General features: G+C 45.7%; 1 protein-coding gene across 2 annotated transcripts in view; it reads left to right on the forward strand.

The window, feature by feature from the left end:
* The window catches only part of PARD3B (par-3 family cell polarity regulator beta), a 582,358-nt gene that overhangs the window by 565,648 nt on the left and 2,029 nt on the right, over window positions 1–14,681 (forward strand). The window lies entirely within an intron of this gene.

Consider the following 14,681-nt stretch of genomic DNA (forward strand, 5'->3'; position numbering starts at 1 on the left):
GAAACAATTTCAAGTCCAATACAGAGACGTGCTGTGTTAAAAACCTCCTCTTAAAAGGTTTGTTGGTTAAGGGTGGTTTTCAATAGGCACGGAGAAGTTAATAGCGAAAGCATCATGTCATCTCCATGTTGTTTAAAGCCCAGCCTACTAAAACCTTTCATAGGAAGGAAGATCATTGAGCATAGGATTAGCAGTTTTCCCTTTGTGTTTTTATCGCTGTGGGATTCATGTGTTGGAGGGAAGAGTATTAAACCCAAAGCTATTACCACCAATGGAAAAAATTGCTACAGGATTTTTGGGGATTAGTCCTTTGCATATGTGAATAATCTCAAAGTTACAGGCGGATCCTCAGATCAGTCACTCATCTGCCGCCCTTCTGATGCTTTTGGTCGCAGCACAATTCTTTTCCCCATTTCGCCAGAGTGTTTGGGGAGCTGCACCTGTAAATTTCTACCTGCACATCTCTGTTGGGTGCGAGGGGCAAACCTTTGTTGCAACACAACAGTGTGAAGCCCCAGGTGGCTCAGACCAGGGACTCTGGGGGAGTTGTGTGGAGAGAGTCTCTTCCTTTAAATTCCTGGGAGTTTACCTCACTTGGAAAAGCAATATAACTCGGGTGGTTAAAAAGGTAAAGGGACCCCTGACCATTAGGTCCAGTCATGGCCGACTCTGGGGTCATGGCGCTCATCTCGCTTTATTGGCCAAGGGAGCCGGCATACAGCTTCCGGGTTATGTGGCCAGCATGACTAAGCCGCTTCTGGCGAACCAGAGCAGTGCACGGAACCGCCGTTTACCTTCCCGCCGGAGCGGTACCTATTTATCTACTTGCACTTTGACGTGCTTTCAAACTGCTAGGTTGCCAGGAGCAGGGACCGAGCAATGGGAGCTCACCCCATCGTGGGGATTTGAACCACCGACCATCTGATTGGCAAGTCCTAGGCTCTGTGATTTAACCCACAGCACAACCCGCGTCCCACTCAGGAAGGCCCAATAGAGACTCCATTTCCTCAGGGTCTTGCGAAACAACAATGTTAAACAATTGATGACCTCCTTCTACTGTCCTCTCATATTGTATCACAGTGTGGTACGTTGGCTTGACAGCCACGGACAGAAAGTCTTTACAGAGGGTGGTGAACACAGCACATGATATCATGGGCTGTCCCCTGAGCCCACTAGATGACATTGCATGGGATCGATGCCTTAGGAGAGTGAGAAAAATTCTCAGGGGCGATTCACACCCCGGCCAGCACCTCTTTCATCTTCTACCCTCGGGCAGGAGATATAGAAGCATAATCAGTCGTACCAACAGGCTAAAAAACAGTTTCTATCCATGGGCTGTTAGGCTGCTGAACGGAGAATAATATAGGGCAACTGACTTTTGGGGTTGGTGTGTTGTGCGACAAGCACACAGAATGCAATGAGATTGAGTGTTTGGGGGGGGAGGGAGGCTCTGTTAATTTCATTGTACACAGGTTGTACATTGACAATAAAGGTATTATTAGAATTATCATCATCATCATCACATCCAGGCATGGGTGGTCACATCCAAACACCATACTTTCAAGGCACATGACTTCCCCCAAAGTAGCCTAGGCACTTTAGTTTGTTAAAGATGCTGGGAACAGCTCCGTCGGTAAAGAATGAGACTCTTAATCTCAGGGCTGTGGGCTTGAGCCCCACATCGGTCAACAGATTCCTGCATTGCAGGGGGTTGACCGAGTTGACCCTCACGATCCCTTCCAAATCCACAATTCTAAAGGGTTGACTGCGGTTCCCACAACTGAGGGAAGCATTGTGCTTAAGGTGTGTGGCATGAATGTAACCTTTGTCTTTCCGCCAACGTTTTAGCTGGCTCCTTGATCTCAGAAACCCATTCAATCACTGCCTGCCTGCTTAGTGCAACTGCTAGCTTAACTCTATACAGTGGTACCTCTAGTTACGAACTTAATTCGTTCCAGAGGTCTGTTCTTAACCTGAAACTGTTATTAACCTGAGGCGCGCTTTCGCTCATGGGGCTTCTTGCTGCCGCTGCGCCGCAGGCACACGATTTCCGTTCTCATCCTGGGGCAAAGTTCTCAACTCGAGGTAACTCTTCCAGGTTAGCAGAGTTTGTAACCTGAAGCATTTGTCACCTGAGGCGTTTGTAACTCGAGGTACCACTGTATTGCCAGCCTGACAGACAAGTGATTCTATGGTTGATGTTGTTGTTGTTTAGTCGTTTAATCATGTCCGACTCTTCCTGACCCCATGGACCAGAGCACGCCAGGCACTCCTGTCTTCCACTGCCTCCCGCAGTTTGGTCAGACTCATGCTGGTAGCTTCGAGAACACTGTCCAAGAATGGCAGACGCAGTTGATGGACTATATGGAATTGGCCGAAATGACTGACAGAATTCGAGACTTGGGAGAAGAAACAACGGAGGAAGTCTGGGAAAAATTTAAGGACTATTTGAAAAAACACTACAAGCTGTATGAATGTTAAAAAATGTTCTCTTTAGGAAACTATAGCCTCAGCAATTGTAAATTAATGAAATGGAAAGTAAGGTACAAGAAGCCAGAGGTGGAGTAATGAAACAACTTTATTGTGTTGAATTTAAAACTTTTAAGACTTGGGTTATAACATTTTTGAGATTAGGTAACACGATAAAACGAAAGATACATTAAGTTTTGAAATAAGTTAACAAATTGCTGATGTTTTGTATACACAGAGAATGCAGGGTTTGGAAGATGTGGGGAAGTTCACCAGATTCGCTGGAATTTGTAATTTGGTTTTTGTTTTTGTATTTTATAAATTTAATAAAAACATTATGGGGAAAAAAAGGAGAACACTGTCCAACCATCTCGTCCTCTGTCATCCCCTTCTCCTTGTGCCCTCCATCTTTCCCAACATCAGAGTCTTTTCCAGGGAGTCTTCTCTTCTCATGAGGTGGCCAAAGTATTGGAGCCTCAGCTTCAGGATCTGTCCTTCCAGTGAGCACTCAGGGCTGATTTCCTTAAGAATTGATAGGGTTGATCTTCTTGCAGTCCATGGGTCTCTCAAGAGTCTCCTCCAGCACCATAATTCAAAAGCATCAATTCTTTGGCGATCAGCCTTCTTTATGGTCCAGATTCTATGGTTATAACCATCTAATTGGAAGAGCCTAGCAGTTTTCCAGCCATTCATCTGGGAAGTCAAACCCACAATGGTGTTGGGGCCCATGCTCTTCATGCATAAAGGTGCCATGATCAATCCTAGCATTTGAGCAAAGGGAAAGAGAAGACTTTCTGCCTGAGACCCTGGATGGAATGACCAATACCAATTCTGTATAAGACAGCTTTCTATCTTCCTATGTCCTCTTTGGCTTGCATCCAGTCCCTTTCTACGCTTTAGTTAAAGAAATTGAAGAAGGACAGACACTTCTCGTCATTTCCTACTACAGATAACGTTCCCCGCATACCTTCTGGATATATCTTTGCAGTATACCTTGAAACAGCCAGGTTGGATGTGGCCCAGAGGTCACAAATTTTCCATTTCTCAATGTTGGCCTGGCAGACATGTGTACCCTCCAAATCATGGGTCACTGGAGAGGCATGAACCAAGCATCTGAACTCTGAGCTCCCCAGGAGCCAACGAAAACAAAAAGTGGGGGCAAAATTCATTAGGACTTCCTCAGACAGAGGATGCAGTCCATGTTTTATCAATCATTGGAATGGTGGTGACCAAGGCATGCACATGTGTGCGAGTGTGTGATTAGTTTTTAGGAAAAGTAAGTAACAAGTTAGGCTTTTTCCAAGGCCAAGTAGTAGTGTGCACTTCTACAGATTCATCCTGTTATCGCTTTTGACCGGGGTGGGTGGGGATTGCTTGTAAATCTCCCCCAGCGCTTCCCCTGTTTTCAGTGGAGTCTGATCTCAATTTTCTGTTTGATATCAGAGGTCAGGACTACACTGCAGGCCACACACAAACTGAAACAGCAGCAGAAAACAATGTCCCCCTATTGCATGGGTAGGCAAACTAAGGCCCAGGGGCTGGATCCGGCCCAATTGCCTTCTAAATCTGGCCCGCAGACAGTCTGGGAATCAGCATGTTTTTAGATGCCCTTTTATTTAAAATGCATCTCTGGGTTATTTGTGGAGCATAGGAATTCATTGATTACCCCCCCCCAATATAGTCCGGCCCCCCACAAGGTCTGAGGAACAGTGGACCGACCCCCTGCTGAAAAGGTTTGCTGACCCCTACAGTGGTACCTCAGGTTAAGTACTTAATTCATTCTGGAGGTCCGTTCTTAACCTGAAACTGTTCTTAACCTGAAGCATCACTTTAGCTAATGGGACCTCCTGCTGCCGCTGTGCCGCCAGAGCCCGATTTCTGTACTTATCCTGAAGCAAAGTTCTTAACCTGAAGCACTATTTCTGGGTTAGCGGAGTGTAACCCGAGGTACCACTGTATTGTGTTTCCTTTTGAAATGGACAGAAAGAGGGTTCTGCTAAGGCATGTCCTGATGTCAGCAGTAGGACATGATGAGAGAGTTGGCGAACCACCCCAGACGCAGATTTTAACAGTTTCAACTTCATGACCTTCCCAGAAGCCATAGCAGAGCATTGGGTTTGCAGCGCTGTGCAAAAAAAGGTGATTTTGAAAGTAAAAGTACAGGGAGGGTATAGAACTGTCACCATGTGGATTTTTGCTCACGTAATCCAGCTCTGCGTTTGCCATAGAGGGCTGCTTTGCCGTAGCTCCTCAGTTGTGTTGAATTTAGCATCCTGCAAATAATCTGTTTTCACTTTTAAAAAAGAGGAAGATATACTGCAAATATATACAAAAAAAAGCAGAGAAAAGCCTGGGCAGTATTTGGGGTCAGGGAGTGTACCGTGTAGTGCTTTGTGTCTTCCTACATCTAAGAGAAATAATATTATGCCAAAAAAAAGGGTTTTGATAAAAAAAATATTTATATCCTCTCCTTTTTCTACACAGAGTGCACTCAAAACTACTCACACTTGAAGTGCATTTTAATAGCATTGCGGTGCAATTAAAAACAGGCAGAATTTATACAAGTCAACTTCGGTGCAGAATTTAAGAGCAAATGCCTATACAGTGACCGCCGTGGCCTTCGCAAGGGTCAGTAGCACGTGTGGCTGAAATTCAATGCAATCATGGTTTGGGGGCTCCAAGCAGTCACTTCCTTATCCTAGCCAGTGATTTCTTTATTCTCTCGGGGGTCTGTGAGAAGTATGTTGCATTATCTGTGCTCAAGGAGTCAGCCAGAATTAAGATTTCCTGTGATGTCACAGTCCTCTAGAAAACGCATTTATAACAGCAGTGACATTCCCAATCCCTCCCAAGCAGCAAAGGTTAATAGATCCACTTCCTGCCCAAATTAGCTCAGGTGGACACTTGACACTGGGCCTTATTTATGGTCCCAGAGAGAAATAAAAACAAGTAGGTCGTTCTGGATCTCCAGGGCCATGATGAGATTTTGATCAAACCACTCAAGAGAAGGATTGCAAAGTCCATCCTGGGAGCCTTCCTGCTCTCAGTAGGCTTAAATAGACTTCCTTGCTCTATTTCATAAACACACACACATACACACAACCCAGGGTCAATGTTCATGTTTCACGTTTATAACCACAAGCCCCGTTAATCCAGCTGCCTAGTTTTTTGTCATCCACCTGAATAGACTAGTGGGACTTTGTACTCTCCCTCCACTGCCCCCCCCAAACCCCCTCTTGTTTGCCTTTGCACAGAATGTAAAGGTAAAGGGGACCCCTGACCATTAGGTCCAGTCGTGACCAACTCTGGGGTTGCGGCGCTCATCTCGTTTTATTGGCCGAGGAAGCCTGCGTATAGCTTCCGGGTCATGTGGCCAGCATGACTAAGCCGCTTCTGGCGAACCAGAGCAGCGCACAGAAACGCCGTTTCCCTTCCTGCCAGAGTGGTACCTATTTATCTACTTGTACTTTGACGTGCTTTCGAACTGCTAGGTTGGCAGGAGCAGGGACCGAGCAACGGGAGCTCACCCCGTCGCAGGGATTTGAACCGCCAACCTTCTGATCGGCAAATCCTAGGCTGGTTTAACCCACAGCGCCACCCGCGTCCCATTTGCACAGAATGTAGTTTACTGCAAAAACACAATCTCAGTGACCTCTGATTTGAGAGGACAATTATGAGCCAGTCGCATTGCCATTTAGATAAATTGCTCTCGGTGCTGAGCACTTTGTGGACTTAAAAATATTCCGTAGTTGACAACATAATAATTTTAAGAAAAGGAAAATTGTTGGTTGTTCCCTGCTTTTTGCCCTCCACTGTCTGTCTTGTTTGTGTAGTAATGTGTCGCCCCTGCCACACATACACACACCTCTGAGTGTACTATAATCTAACCTGTGCCCCCGTCTCACTGAGAATTGTTTGGCACAAAGTGAAACATAAGGTGCATTTTTCCGCTGCCCCGCTCACTTAAGTCCACAGGACAGATCACCGATGTAGGCAATGTACCAACATTATCTGCCTTGAAATGAACCTACGCTCTCCCCCTGGAATTGCTTTGTGCAAACGTTTCCTGTTTAAAGTGGAATAAGAGAGAGGCGAAGAATTCCAGGCCTTGGACTTTCAGGACCCTTGTCCTTCCCCAGAGATTTTTCACTTTAAAAACAGAATGTTACAGAAGACAGGCCCTCCCAGCCACTGCATGAAAAACTCCAGACAAAGTGCTGAAGAACTCTGAAGCCACACTTTGTGGAGACCAGTAGAAAAAAGACAGTCACAGAACCAAAAACTTACACAAAACCAATGAAATACCATGAAAATCCCTGAAACAATCAGTCTTTAACATCAGCAGTAACATGTAGGAGCGTTTCAGCCCTGTTCTTCAGTTTGTTTAAACTCTAAAACAGCTTATCTTGTATTCCTTTCTTTGAATTTGTGCTATGTAGGTTTTTGAAACCTTTTTGGAAAGGCAATACTAGAGTTTTCACAGCCGAGTCCTCAAATTCTTATTACTACTGCTTGGCTTTCTTTAAATAGGGCTGTTTCTAAAACTTGCCATTTAAGTTTTCAAACCTTTTTTGTAAACTCAGGGGAGCGTTTCAGCCCTTTTCTTGAGTTTGTTTAAAATCATTTAAGGTTTATGATTTCTCTATTTCCTTCTGAGGAAACTGAATAGTTCAGTGGAACGAGGTTTGTTGCCGGTATCCTGTTAAGGCTTTGTTCAATTCTAGGTTTTTATAATTTTTTCCCTTAAACTTTTTGATTTTTGTTATTTAGTTTAATTCTATAAGATAATATTTCTAGTCGATTACTTCTCGTTTCTGGGATTTTCACGGAATTTCATTGGTTTTGTGTAAACACTTTGTTGAGACAGCTACTATCACTGCTTGCCCTACCAGGGCCAGCTACAAAACCCACATTTCAGCAGCAGGCGTGGGACATTATTTTATTTCTATTGCATACCGAAGGTGGACAAAAGCAGTAATATTGTCCAGTCATATTCTTTTCATTAAGATGAGGAAGCTTATGTTTTAGCTGCAAGAAAAGGAACGGCTCTTCCACACTGGCATACAAAATAACGGGAGATGCTGTAGTGCAGTACTCCCAGCTAACGTGGGGAGCTAGATCAGATGCAATAGACTTGATAATACAGTATAAACCATGGTTTATCAGACAGAGTACTAGTGTTGTAAGGAACGCGGGTGGCGCTGTGGTCTAAACCACTGAGCCTCTTGGGCTTGCCAATCAGAAGGACGGTGGTTCAAGTCCCGGTGGCGGGGTGAGCTCCATTTGCTTGGTCCCAGCTCCTGCCAACCCAGCAGTTCGAAACCACACCAAAAATACAAGTACCGTATTTTTCGCTCTATAACATGCACCTGACCATAACACGCACATCGTTTTTAGAGGAGGAAAACAAGGGAAAAAACATTCTGAATGCAACAGTGGGTGTATCATTTTTGTGCTTCATGCTGTGGCCACAGACATGTGATCTGATGGTGAATTTGGGGTGACCCAATGCAAAGATCCTGAGGATCCATGTGGATCCATGCTTTGTAACCACGTTTTTGCACCATTGCAGCCCCAGGCAACAGTGGGTGCGTGATTTTTGGGGGGCAGGCTGTAGCCATGGACATGCTATGTGATCTGATGGTGAATTTGGGGTGACCCAATGCAAAGATCCTGAAGATCCATGTGGATCCATGCTTTGTAACCACATTTTAAGTGGGGAGGGAAGGAAAAACACAGAAGGGTCAAGGAGCACGAGAGGGGTGTGCAGAGAAGCAGCTGGCTAAGAATGCAGGAGAGGGGTATAACGGGAGGGAGGAAAGGAAGGCAAAAGTTTTCCTCCACCTACCCACCCAAGCCAGCCAGCGCTCTCTCTCTCTCTCTCTCTCTCTCTCTCTCTCTCTCTCTCTGTTCTGTTTGAGCAAACACAGCAAGGAAACAAAGGAGGGTGGGCAGTAAGACCCTGAGGCAGAATGCAGGAAAGCAGCCGCTTCCTCTTTTCAGGTTTCCCTTCTCCGAGACTCCCGATTTGATTTTTGCCTGATTTTTGCCTCCACTCGCCCCAGTTGGCTCCAGGGACCACACATTCGCTCAATAACACGCACAGACATTTCCCCTTCCTTTTTAGGAGAAAAAATCTGCGTGTTATAGAGGGGGAAATACGGTAGATAAATGGGTACCGCTCCGGCGGGAAGGTAAATGGCGTTTCCATGTGCTGCTCTGGTTTTGCCAGAAGCGGCTCAGTCATGCTGGCCACATGACCCAGAAAAACTGTCTGTGGACAAACGCCAGCTCCCTCAGCCAGTAAATCGAGATGAGCACCGCAACCCCAGAGTTGTCTGCGACTGGACTAAACTGTCAGGGATCCTTTACCTTTACCTTTTTACTAGTATGTTGCCAAATGGGTCAATCTGGTTTTGTAGTCTGATTAAACCAAAGCTTCCCATTTCAGATGTGAGAAACTATGGTCTAACAAACCTTCTAAGTATTGATTTAAGGCTTGGTAGGAAAAGGAGGAGAGACCATGAGGGCACAAAGCTCATTCTGGTCTAATATCTGGAGTTATTGCTGTTAAATATATATTTTGGTGGAAGGATCCAGACAGGTTCAGTCAATGCTCATGTTGACTTTTTACCATATAAGTGTTTTTCTAAGAGATTAATGGAAGAGGGGAAGTTAACTTTCTTATCTGGAGATGCTTGCTGCATCTAGATTAGGGCTGCCATACATCACTAAAATTTTGAAGTCGGAATTGACAGGGGGAATTTCCTTTAAAAAGCTCAACAACTTCTGGGGTGTCCTGGTGTTTACTTTTTGAAATATGGCAGCCCTAAGGATATTCTGGGTCAGGGACTAGAGCACAATCTTAGGCATATTTACTGTGAGATCTTCACAGCAAAGTTCACTAGGATTTGCTCCTTAGGATTGCAAGCCAAAACAGTAAGTAACTCCTCCCACCCCCAAACCAAAACAGTTTCTGCACTTTGAAGCAACATGTGCTTCTCATAGTGTGATGGAAATACTTTGCCCCCAATTTGATAAAAATTTTAAACCACTGTTGCCAATGACCCCTTTGTGGTAACTGAATGACCCCACAATATTATATCCACATCTGGAAACACCCTTGAAGGCAGCCCCACGTGGAGCAGGAGGGCTATGAATCATCTCAATTTTCTCTTCTTCCGTGTGTCCCTTCCAGTCTAGGGATCTGTAGCCATCTGCCCACAACACTCCCCTTCTAGAGAAACTAGTGGCCAGCCCCGGAGAGCGGGGTATTCATTCCATGCATTTATTTGATAAGAGTTGAGCTGCTGCTGAAGTTTAGACTTTTGCCCACAAAAATGGGTGACACAAGAGCACCAACCACTGCTGGGAAACCATCCGGGTGCTCCATTATTACTAAATCGGTTTTATGTGCTTTTTCTGTTTGACTGCTGGGCTCATAGGGCTTTGGGGCAAGTGGGTCTTTGTGGCCATTTCAGGAACAGGTCACCACAAACCATGTCACGTTGGTGCAGCTTCGGCAGAGATGGGCCGGGGGCTGTTTGTGGTTGCTAAAAAGGCAAAGCCCTTGTCACCCAGGCCTGCCTTAATTTTGGTGTTATCAGGTCATGTTGACTCTGGAACCTTGACTGTATGGCCTTGACAGTAAGAGCTTTTTCCAACAGTAAGAGCTGTTGGACAGTGGAACAGAGGTGGTGGACTCTCCTTCCTTGGAGGTTTCTAAGCAGAGGTTGGATGGCCATCTGTCATGGATGTTTAGTTGAGATTCCTGCATTGCAGGGGGTTGAATTAGATTGCCCCTGGGGTCCCTTCCAACTGATGCTATCATCCCTGGAGGACTTGGAGGGGTGATAGTGATACCATGTGCCTCAGTTGGGCATGCAAAGAGGAAAATAGGGAAATCCAAGTTGCCTTTGCAGGTCTTTAGGGCGATGCCCACCATCAACAATGGTGATCACACACTTGGGGTGGTTTGTGTCACTGGGTTCCACTCATCTCAGTTCCACACATTGATGCTGAGCTGGCCGAGAGGATTAGCAAGGCAGCTACAGCAATGGCTCACCTCTCCAAAACAGTAAAAGAGAATGAGTTGCTAATGTTCACTACGAAGATGAAGGCCTACGAGGCTTGCATGTTGAGCATGCTGCTTTTGGTGGACCACTTACAACTGTCAGGAGCGACGCCTCAAAACTTTCCACATGCTCTGCATCAGGAAAATTTTGAGTAATACGTGGCAGAACAGTTTCAAACAGAGCTTGCTCTTGGTAGAGTAACAGGAGAAAGGGCTAACCAGAGAGCTTGTGCCTCCACACACACAAACAAATATGAAGCAGTCTCATCATCAAGGCTGACCCAATACATTTTGGCACCTGAGGCAAACCACAAAATGGTGTCTCCTCACCAGGACCGAGAGTCTACTGTTGAGGCTGTATTTGTGGGGTGGCTGCCAAGGAGGCAGCAGATGCAGTCTCCGGAGGTGTGTGCCACAGCTTCCCTGCTACTGCTGCCTCTGTGGATCCTGCCACCTGAGGCACTCACCCCGTATTGCCTCATAAGTGAGCCGGCCCTGCTTATCTTGAGCTTTGTTTCTTTGTCATTCCATGGGGTTATGAAAAATGTCAATGACTGGCATGGCTGTAATCATAATCATCCGAGCTCTCTATTTAGTCTTTGGTGACTGAGCTCCTTTGCAAAGTCCCTCTTATGGGCTTCCTTGAGAGACAATAGGAAGGATTCGTTTTGGCCCGAGAGCTCATTTGCTTCACTGGCGAAGGAGCCCATCTCATTCCTCCTTGACAGTTTATGAATAAAACCACTGAGGTGTTAAATAATAGGATGATGTGCTTTCCCCTGATATTCTGAATGCCAGGCGGACCGTTCTCTGCTCCAACCAATTGATACTATTTTGAGACTTTGCCCTCCATAGGCACAGGGACGCACATCCATTCTTATTTACAGCATATCTGGCTCTGTCGGGTGACCAGACTCAGATCTGTCAAGTAAAAGCTGTCGCTTTAGTGATGACTAAACCTGAGCCAGGAGTTTGCAGGGGTGAGTGGGTGGATGTTCAGCCTTATTTCTCACTGTAGTCTGCTGCTGGAACTGCAAAAGAAAGAGCAGCAACAGTACATTGGCTTTGCCCGCTGTGCTTTGATACCAGCAGGCCTGTGAGGTGGAAGTAGATAGTACCACAAGCTGAATTGCATCAAATCGCGAGTCTGCAGTGTTTTGTTTTCTGCCTTGCTGTCATGTGGTGTTTTTTCCCCTCACCGTAAAACTTGTGCTACTCAGATGTCAATGGCCAGCGCCTAATGAAGATGACTGAAAACTGGATTAGTCCAAGCACTATTCCTGATGGGCAAAGGACTCAATTTCCTCGCTGCAGTCTCTGCAGCATTTGTAGAAGCAAATCACTAGGAACAGGAGATGTATAGTACTTGTGGTACCCAAGGGATGCCAGTTCACATATATGAGCTCTTAATTTTCCATTGGACGCGGGTGGCGCTGTGGGTTAAACCACAGAGCCTAGGACTTGCTGATCAGAAGGTTGGCGGTTCGAATTCCCGCGACGGAGTGAGCTCCCGTTGCTCGATCCCTGCTCCTGCCAACCTAGCAGTTCGAAAGCACAAGTGCAAGTAGATAAATAGGTACTGCTCTGGCAGGAAGTTAAACAGCGTTTCCATGTGCTGCTCTGGCTCGCCAGAAGCGGCTTAGTCATGCTGGCCACATGACCCAGAAGCTGTACGCCAGCTCTATTGGCCAATAAAGCGAGATGAGCGCCACAACCCCAGAGTCGGTCACGACTGGACCTAATGGTCAGGGGTCCCTTTACCTTTAATTTTCCATTATGTCTTACTTCACAAACTGGAAGCACAACTGTCCTTTTTCACTTAAGCGTATTCCTTGTGTAACCAAGTTAAAATGAGCTGGAGATGAATCAGCGAAATCAGCAACATTTCACACTTCTTTTCTTTCCGTTTACACCGGTACTCTCAAAACATTTTATCAGTATCTGTAAAATGGCCATGTGTGTCCACAGCAAATGTGTTCTTCTGGGTGCATATATATCCTGGTGGTGATTTGCTGTGGTTTCTTTGCTTCCTGAGCTAGTATTTGCTGCTGTTCTCCTATTAGAAAACATAAGTGTTATCTGCAGGAATTGAAATTGGGGTGGGATTGAATTTTCAGAAGAGTGAAGGCTGAGGGGGTGAGACTCTTCTCCACAAGGGCTCAGCTTGTATGGCAGAATGATGAAAGGAAAAGAAAAAAGTTTTACCAACTGTCTGATCAAGCAGAACTCTTCTTAGATTCTTCCTAGGTGAAAACTTTTTAAATTTCCCACACCTCTTGAATCTGCTGGCTTTTCCTTTCCTTTTGTGGATTTAGGTTGCCGTTGTGTAAATCTTTATTGCTCACTCTTACCAATTTTACTTGATACTAATATGATGTTAAAGGGATGTGGGTGGTGCCCACAGAGCCTAGGACTTGCCGATCAGAAGGTCGGCGGTTCAAATCCCCGCGATGGGGTGAGCTCCCGTTGTTCAGTCCCAGCTCCTGCCAACCTAGCAGTTCAAAAGCACAAAGTGCAAGTAGATAAATAGGTACCACTCTGGCGGGAAGGTAAACGGTGTTTCCGTGTGCTGCTCTGGTTCACCACAAGCAGCTTAGTCATGCTGGCCACATGACCCAGAAGCCGTCTGCGGCTCCCTCAGTAAAGCGAGATGAGCACCGCAACCCCAGCATCATCTGCAACTGGACCTAACGGTCAGAGGTCCCTTTACCTTTACCTTTAATATGATTTTAAATGGTCGTATGCTGCACCTTGGGTTCCTCTGGGTTTTTCTGTTTTGTTTTTTGATGATCTTCCATGAATGCACAAGGAGCAAGGTCGGTCCAGGGATCTGTCGCTGTCTGAGCTCTGCTTCCCGGTTGTGTGTGTTATATCTTGTGCGGCATTTCAGAAGATACAAGTTTTTCCACAATTGGCCTGAACAACAATGACCAAAAATATCTCCCTGGCTAGAGTCTTGCCTCTCCTCCTTCCTATTGGAGGCTGCCTCCAATTTGCTTGTAATTGGCATCCGTATATCAGAGTTTCCATGTGCCGAGATTGCTTAAGGTGGAAGATAAGCTTGGCTTGTTCCAAGGTTCCCCATGTTTTTCTGGGAAGCTGGACCAGATTTATGGGGGAGAGGAGAAGGGCTGTGACTGCAAAGATTCAGCATTTGCTTTTGTTTTGTTTTAAATGGCACATTAAAAAAATAGAAGCCAGATCATTGCAGGTCCAAAAAAGAAAGCGTATATGTGGGGGGGGGGGGAATATTCAGCACTGCATTGCAGGGTGGTGTCTGGTCTGCAAAAACCAACACACTCCAGAAAGCATGGTATCTATTTTTGCATCTGAAAAAATGTTGCCGTCAACAGTTCTCTTCAGAGCTAGTCAGCATTCTTTCTGTAACTGAAGAAATATTTTAGCCTTGAAGAGAACAATCTCTAATCACACAGAGGTTTTTTTTGTGTGTGTATGTGTGGCTTCCGGGTTGACATCTACATAAAACAGTTATTTATTCCGTGTAACACTTATCCCGGCTTTACCCTTATTAGGGAGAATCCCCTCATTAATGTAAATCCTGGAATTAAGACAGAGAAAACTACAGAAATTACTCCATAATTGGCACTGGCATTACATGGTCACACATGTTGCTTTTCACATGCACCAGAGCTTGTCAAATCCTTATTGATGCAGACACGTTACAGATTTAGGCCCTCCTACTCACGCCCATGTGTGTTTGAGTCTGCTCTTTTCCACTGAAACGGTGTTGGCAGCTAGCCCACTAAATGCAGATACAATATCCTCATATCCGTACTGTTTTCTTCTGGGAGTTCCAGGCTTTCCAACTGCGAGGCTTGGAGAGTTTTTATGGACTGACATGTCTGAGACAAGAAAATTGGCGAAACAGCTTTGAGGTGTGAATATTGGTGTTCGTGAGCCTTGTGGGGCTCGCCAGGATACAGACCCAACTCATCTGTTTATCCTCAGGCTAGATAAGACACAGTCCGACGCACATCATTGAAAGGGCTCTTTGTTTTCCATTATTGCAAGAGGTTCGTGAGGAGCTCGCATTGTGAGGCGGAGGGTTCCAGTGGTGCCTTTTTCTAAAGGAGCTGTGATGTGCGCTGGACCTTTGCGCCAGCTTCCGGCATGTGTT

This window comes from Podarcis melisellensis (genome assembly GCF_964234715.1).
Source record: "Podarcis melisellensis genome assembly, chromosome: 1".
In the NCBI taxonomy this organism is placed as follows: Eukaryota; Metazoa; Chordata; class Lepidosauria; order Squamata; family Lacertidae; genus Podarcis; species Podarcis melisellensis.